Source organism: Dermacentor albipictus, chromosome 1 (genome assembly GCF_038994185.2).
Source record: "Dermacentor albipictus isolate Rhodes 1998 colony chromosome 1, USDA_Dalb.pri_finalv2, whole genome shotgun sequence".
NCBI classification, from domain to species: Eukaryota; Metazoa; Arthropoda; class Arachnida; order Ixodida; family Ixodidae; genus Dermacentor; species Dermacentor albipictus.
This window is the reverse complement of record NC_091821.1, coordinates 489,706,808-489,713,580: the sequence shown is the minus strand read 5'-3', so window position 1 is coordinate 489,713,580 and position 6,773 is coordinate 489,706,808. Positions and strand designations below refer to the sequence as shown.

At 43.5% G+C, this 6,773-nt stretch overlaps 1 long non-coding RNA gene across 1 annotated transcript; it reads left to right on the top strand.

The window, feature by feature from the left end:
• The first annotated feature begins 1,776 nt into the window (after nt 1-1,776).
• LOC135912863 (uncharacterized) lies at nt 1,777-6,539 on the top strand. Its single transcript, XR_010567811.2, has 4 exons — nt 1,777-2,014; nt 2,927-3,025; nt 3,992-4,119; nt 6,180-6,539. It is a non-coding gene; the product is annotated as an uncharacterized lncRNA (long non-coding RNA).
• Nucleotides 6,540-6,773: the final 234 nt, after the last annotated feature.

Below are 6,773 nucleotides of genomic sequence, written 5' to 3'. Positions count from 1 at the left end.
ACCCTGCTCATGCCAATCGTGTCATTTCCCTTGAAAGCATTCAGAACCGCGCCGCCCGTTTTATTCTCTCAAATTATTCACTTCATTCTAGCGTCACGTCCATGAAAAGAACACTAGGTGAACCTGACCTTTGGTTACTTCGCAAATACTTTCGTCTCTGTCTTTTTCATAGAATATGCTAATTTAACCCTTCTCGTAAAGAAAATCTTTTCACCACACCAAGTTCTCGTCTCGCATCCACCATCAACACAAAATTGATGTGTCATTCTTCCTTTTTGCCAAGAACAGCCACTGAATGCAACCGCCTTCCCGCCTCCACAGTCTCAATTTGTGACACCACTAATTCAAGGTTGCCGTTCAAATTATCTTATGGTTTGATTTTCTCTTTTTGCGCTGCATTGCAATTATTGCATATTTTCACCACTTCTTTCTGTTGTGCCTACTAGGCTTTGAATTTATATATAAATAAATAAAATGTGAAGTCATCACCGTCTTGTATGACGTCAGTAGTGATACAGAAGGTAGTAAATACAACAACGTTAAGTATGAGCAATTATGGGTAAATAATGTGAAATAATGTGAATAAGGGAGGAATAAATTGCATTAAGGTTCGTACAAACTATAGCAAGGTGGATTACGGGAGATTAAGGTAGAATTGTGAAGAACACGTGACAATGTATGAACTAACGTATCATGGTCACGTGACAATTGCAAGTGTAGATGCGTGAAGCGATTAAGTTTTCCCATTCCTAAGTGACTGTCGATATTTCTTCAAGGATTCTGATGTTACTGGAATGACGGCCACTCCATAAATGTATCATCCAGAAAAAGAACGCCCCTTCACTTACAATTCCATTATCATTATTTTTCGTGCTCAAAGGAATATTAACATGCAATTAAACACTTCTAGAAAAACTGCAGTAGCAGAGCGAAAACACGAGAGCAACATGCGCAATTCTGCACTAATATTTCGGTGCCCTTAATAGCCCAACAAAAAGTGGCGAAATGGAAGAAGCTGCTTGGATACATTGCTGAACAAACAGGGACGTGCTGTTGGACGAGCCTCTGCTGTACAATGGCATCAACGTACAATTTGCATGGTGAATCCATAAAGAAGACTTTAGAGGCGAGATCACGTTGTAAGTTCTCAAAGCCGAATTTCCACGTACCTTGCCTAATTCATTCAGAGGTTTACTAAGCTACTGATCTGCTTTCTAAGTGCATCCTCAAATACAGCTTGTAAGCCTGAGCCTGTATATTAAGGGCTGGTGTCGTCAAAGCTGTAATTTCTTATCCAGAGCATACGCACTTGCAAACGCAGTCTTCAGTCTCCTCATGAATGTTTACGCGTCGCTGTCGCACGACCAAGATGTGAGCGTCTTTATCGAGCCATGATATCGCTGAAACTACGCTGTGACCTCGCAAAGTTGCTTCGTTCGGACGCAGCGAATAATCTGATCGCACCAGCAGAAGAGCGCCGATCGTCTCGCTCACGGTCCCGATTTGTGTACTGTACCCTCAGTGATGCAGCACAGACTGCGCCCCCCCACCCCAAAATAAAATGCCCGGCACGAAACGTAGTAGCAACTACCCGCCTCACCGCTCTAGTTAGAGACCACAACGAAGCAGCAGCAAACAGGCGGCCATGCGAGCAAGCAAACCTGTCAGAATAAACATTCAATTTGCGCGGCCGCCCCATACCCAATGAAAAGCGACCGGAAGTGACGGCCGACGCTGTACCATCACTTCGGCGCGCGGCAGGACGGGAAGGCGGAAGCTGCGCCATCATGCTCGTTTTCGCGTGCGTTCGCGTCGCGCGCTGTGCGAAGTAATTTTAAACGTGTGATTAGTTTTGCGCGCGGGGTAGAAAAAGATGTGGCCCATGCTTTGTGTATTACTCGTGCCCCACTTCAAAGCAAATCGTTCGTACGCACTGGAAGATGGATCCACAAAGGCTGAAACGAGAAGTTGCAACGTGCCCGGTCGGTAGTACTGGCATGATGGAAACTTTCAGGCAAGTGCCCGTTTATTTGGTATTTGTTTTGTTCGCTTTAGAAATATCTCACTGTGATCTCGTAGCATAATTCATCGTTCGCTAATGTAAGAGCAAGAGCAGCTGCACTCCTACTAGGGCAAGTTAACTACCTCGATCGCGTCCCGTGTGACTAATGTTTGTCAAATCTACATCGGGCGTGGTGCGCCTGCATAGTTACGCTTTGTTTCTCAGCGCTTGAACGTTCATTGATGTGACTCTCTTGTGCGTTCAGCGCGGCTGCTTGTAATACGGTCGTTCGCACTTCAGTTAAATGTGGTCGACCACTTTTGCGTCGCGTAGAAAAAGGACTGGCTTAGCCACCTTTCGAAGGAACCGGTGCGGTATTGGTTCTCCCTGATGCGGTCGCGTGCTGCTGTTGCTGCTTGCCGGACGCCTTCAGCATTTTTTCGGCTCGCTTTGTCTGTGCGTGTGCGCGTGCTCGCGCTCGGCTTGATTTGTGTGTGCGTGCGTGCGTGTGTGCGCTCAGCTCGCTTTGTGTGTGTGTGCGTGCTTGCGCTCGGCTCGCTGTGTGTGTGTGTGTGTGTGTGTGTGTGTGTGTGTGTGTGCGTGTGCGCGCGCGCGTGCGTGCGTGCGTTCAGTACATGCCGGTTTGTATGGGCCGGCGTGTTTGCGCGTGTCTAGTACGTACGTGTTTTGTGAGTGTGTTGTCTGTGGGTCGCTGTGTGTGCGTGCACGTGTTCGCGTGTCTGCCTGCATGCATGTATGTGTGCTTGTTTGTGTTCATCAATGTGCGCGTGCGCGCTTTTGTGTGTGCGCTTTGAGAGTGCGTATGCTTGTGTGTGCGTGTGGGTGCGTTTTGTGTGCGTGCGTATGTATTGAATGAGGCCGGTAGAGTTTTACTCGCAATAAAACTCTTCCGATTTGGTGCAGCGAGTGTTCCCGCCTGAAAGCCGAGTTTGGTTTCAAGCCACCCTGGACAACTGCTGTATGAGGCGCCGTTTCTCGGGAGGACCAGTGGGAAGGCGCCAAGTATACGCTTCGTCCTTTTTCCTCCCATGCCCTGATGAATCGATATCGTTGTTTTTTATTGTGAAAGGAACGTTACGTCCAGAGCATAAATAAATGATTAAGAAATCTGGTAGTGTGTTTCGCCATTACAATAATTCCGATCTTAAAGACGTGGATTTCCCATTAGCCCACATTTCTTTTGATGCAGACAACCGCTGAAATTGTTAGCGGCAGGTTATTCGAGACGTTCTACGTATATAGCAATTGTCTTCAGGAGCTTTAATGAATTTTGAAAATTTGAAGTGTTGTGCTTTAGAGGTATCGTATACAAGCTTTAGGACTCCGGGTAATTTGCATGCCCTTCGAGAGCTGTCGCCTATAGCCCTATTGAAATTCGTAACTACAGTTTGGAGCACTGGGGAAGCTAGAAGGCTAGTCCTGGCTCTCGAGAAAGTGTTTAAGCTGGAGGTGTAGGTTGAGGAGTTTGGGGTTGGTAACACAAAGGATTTTTTATGCCTTAGCAGTAGGAGTGACACAGGATAAAAAAAAATGTATGTGTGTCAAGCACAGGAAGCTGCTCATGTGGTAGAAGCATGTGTGTGCGTGTGTGTGTGTGTGCGCCCAAGCTTGCGTGCGTGTGTGAATTCTCTCCTCAAAAGGGAGTATGTGTGTAAGTGAGCTATTTCAGTGCTGGTCTGTTTGCCAAGAATTGGCAAGAAAACACAATAATCAATTTAACTTGAAATAATAAACTTCAAAGCATACTGGCGTACTGGCGACAGCAGCATACAAGCATGCAGCTGTGTGACAATCTTAATGCATGACTGCAACATCTGGAAGGAGGCTTGCTTCTTCTTCAGTAAGCAGCACAAAGTCCATATTCTTGGTTTTTCTCGTGCAAACCAAAACGAAGCTCATTGCCAATGATCTTGTCTTTTGCTCTAATAGCATTTGTTTATCTTGTACTTAGAGCGTCCTTTCTCGCAGGTCATGCAGATGGTAGCAGCAATTTCACAATGCCCAGCCTTGGCGCCCCCCATCAAGAGCAAGCCACTTGCGTTCGCCTTCAGACAGATGGTTAATGTTTTCTTGAAAGCGGTTGAGAAGACAACAATGTAAGTAGATATAGTTGTGTAGTGTAATATAATAAGTCAAATTATAATTTAAAACTCAGGCTCCTTGGCCGCCTAAGCTTGATATGATGTGCAGTTGTCTGTGGTTGTAAATATTGCCGATGGTACAGTGCATACTGCAGGTATGACTGCTGATCCAAAGTATACATTTGCATTTTCTTGATGGCTTTTCATAATGAGGATTTTCTTTGTGCAAGAATATTCACAGAATGCCGGGGTATTGTAGCATCATATTCCTTATTGTGCATTCACTGCTAATTTCGTATGACCTTCCTGCTACCAATTTATTTGCAGGAAAGGAATATTTGTTTACTCTCTGCAATGAGCTTGTTATTTGCTCATTGCATTACACTCTTCTACCTTTAATTTATTCCCATATAATTATCAAAACCTTAAAATTTCAGCTGTTTTTATTTTGAATACAATATCAAAATGCACCGGATTGCAATCTAGACTGCAAGGGATTTGAAGAAATTACAAGAAACCAGGACCTCTCGGGAGCGTTAAAAAAAACGTTTCCGCAGGTAATGTGCCTAATTGTACTGAGCTAGCTGCTCACGAAAATTGCAAGCATATTTCATTTCACATAGTTTTGCAGGATATAGCAGGCCTATCATAGTCTCTAAGACAACCTTACCTCATTTGCATCATGAAAATGTCTCATGCTTAATTTGGGACAAGTTTTGAAAAATGAATGTATCATAATTTTGAAACTACACAAAGTATTGGTTGAGGCTAGACAGTTTTCAAACAACTTGACCATGTTGAACTTAGTCATTACAGGACGGAAAAAAAAACATGCACAGGAGCACTCATTCAATGAAATGTGATGCTTGTGGTTATTTTCCACGTGCAAAATGTACTTTTAAGCGAGAGAGGGCAGGTAGCCAATTTACAACCATGGTGACTCATGCAGTAGCCTCACCTTCTAGTAGCAACACAGGATGAGAAATGGTTGTCTCGGAGGTTCACTGAATATGTGAAAACGCATATACAGTACCCCCCCCCCCCCATGAGGGGTAACCGTGCAATATGTTTTAGGCAAGAAAGACGATTGTTCTAGGAGACAAGAAATTTCAGGCTCTAGTTGAGAGGCTACAGAAAGAAGGACCATGTAAATAGTCACAGATTAACATTAACTGCATCGGAGTGGCATCACAGTTTAGAGCATGAAGTGGGAGCATGAGGAAGGATCATAAGTTTAAATAAGGGAATACTACTTGTCAGTGCATTGCCAAGCTAACCCATTGAAAGAAGGGGGCGTGCTCTAAGAAAAATTGTTGACAACACATGCTAAATTTTCGAGGAAAGTATGCCAAAATGCCCATTCTTACTAAATTAGTAAATAAGAAATACACGATAAATTTTAGGGTGCAGAAAGTGTCTAATAAACTGCATTGGAGAGTTGGATATTGTTGGGCTGGATGCATGTATTGCAGGGCAAATGAGAATGCCAGTGGGGATTCCCTCATTTTCATTTTGTGTGCACTCTGTAAAACAGTTCTCTTTGTCTCCTAGTGTAATATTGTTGTGTAAAAACAGTCATTTTTTAATGCCTTGTGCATTTCACTCTTAATGTGCCATATCCTGTAAGCTTCTCACCTGCAGTACTTATAAAGTGTAATACAGATATATTGCAGATTTCATAATGTCAATTTTGTATTAAGTTCACATACACCCTCTTGGACAAATGTCTGTTGTTGAGAGATGTCATTGGTAGTCTTTAAACTTTATTCACTCTTATTTTCTGTGGTGAAAAGGCTACGGTAAATTTATGTTTTTGCTGCTGTATGTGCCTTGTGTTCACAATGACGTAGTGGTTTAGTATTCACAGTAACATGCAATTCCTTAATTTGCAAAATAGAAACTTCTCCTACCTTTCACTTGTCTTGCCCAGTTGCCTGAGCGGTGCATTCTGCCCAGTCACATTAATTAAGTTTGTTACTTTGAGGAGCTTGTTGCTTTATCAAATTTTCCGCAAAGTACATGTGTAATTGCACGGACTGAATTCTCATAATTCTCTTCTTATTTTGCTAATGCAGGATGCAAGATTCCAGCAATGCCATGCGCTGCATTTATTGGTCAGGATGCTCAGAGAATGGAGTCCCTGCACCTCGTGGTTAACCGTGAACATTTCTTTTTCTTTTGGAAAGCTAAAGGCCATTTGCTGCATCACTTGCATTTTTGCAGCTCAGATGTGTACTATATTTTCCTAATTTTGAATCAATATTGGCTGTTCAGTATAAAAAATGACGTACAGCATGAAGGACAAGGACTGCGAGAGACACACTCCACTGACTTTCAACAATATTTTATTGCGTTGCCACATCGTGTGTGTATACACAGAGGGGTCATGCGCAGAAAATGAAAGCCAGTCACAAGGGGTGTTCTAACAGCAAGTCATTGTAAAAGAACATGGTCACTTGAAAAAAAAACATCACAATTTCTATCTGTTTAGATACAAAATTTCACTAGGGGTCAGCGTGATAGAGGGGGCATTAACGCACACACTACCCAGTTTTCTGGTGAAATCAGCTTCAATAATTTACCGGGTGAGCTGTGTCTCGCTAAAACTTCCGTATCTTAAAGAGGGGCATGCCGCCGCAGTCCCGGCAATGTATGCCCAAGTGGCCTCG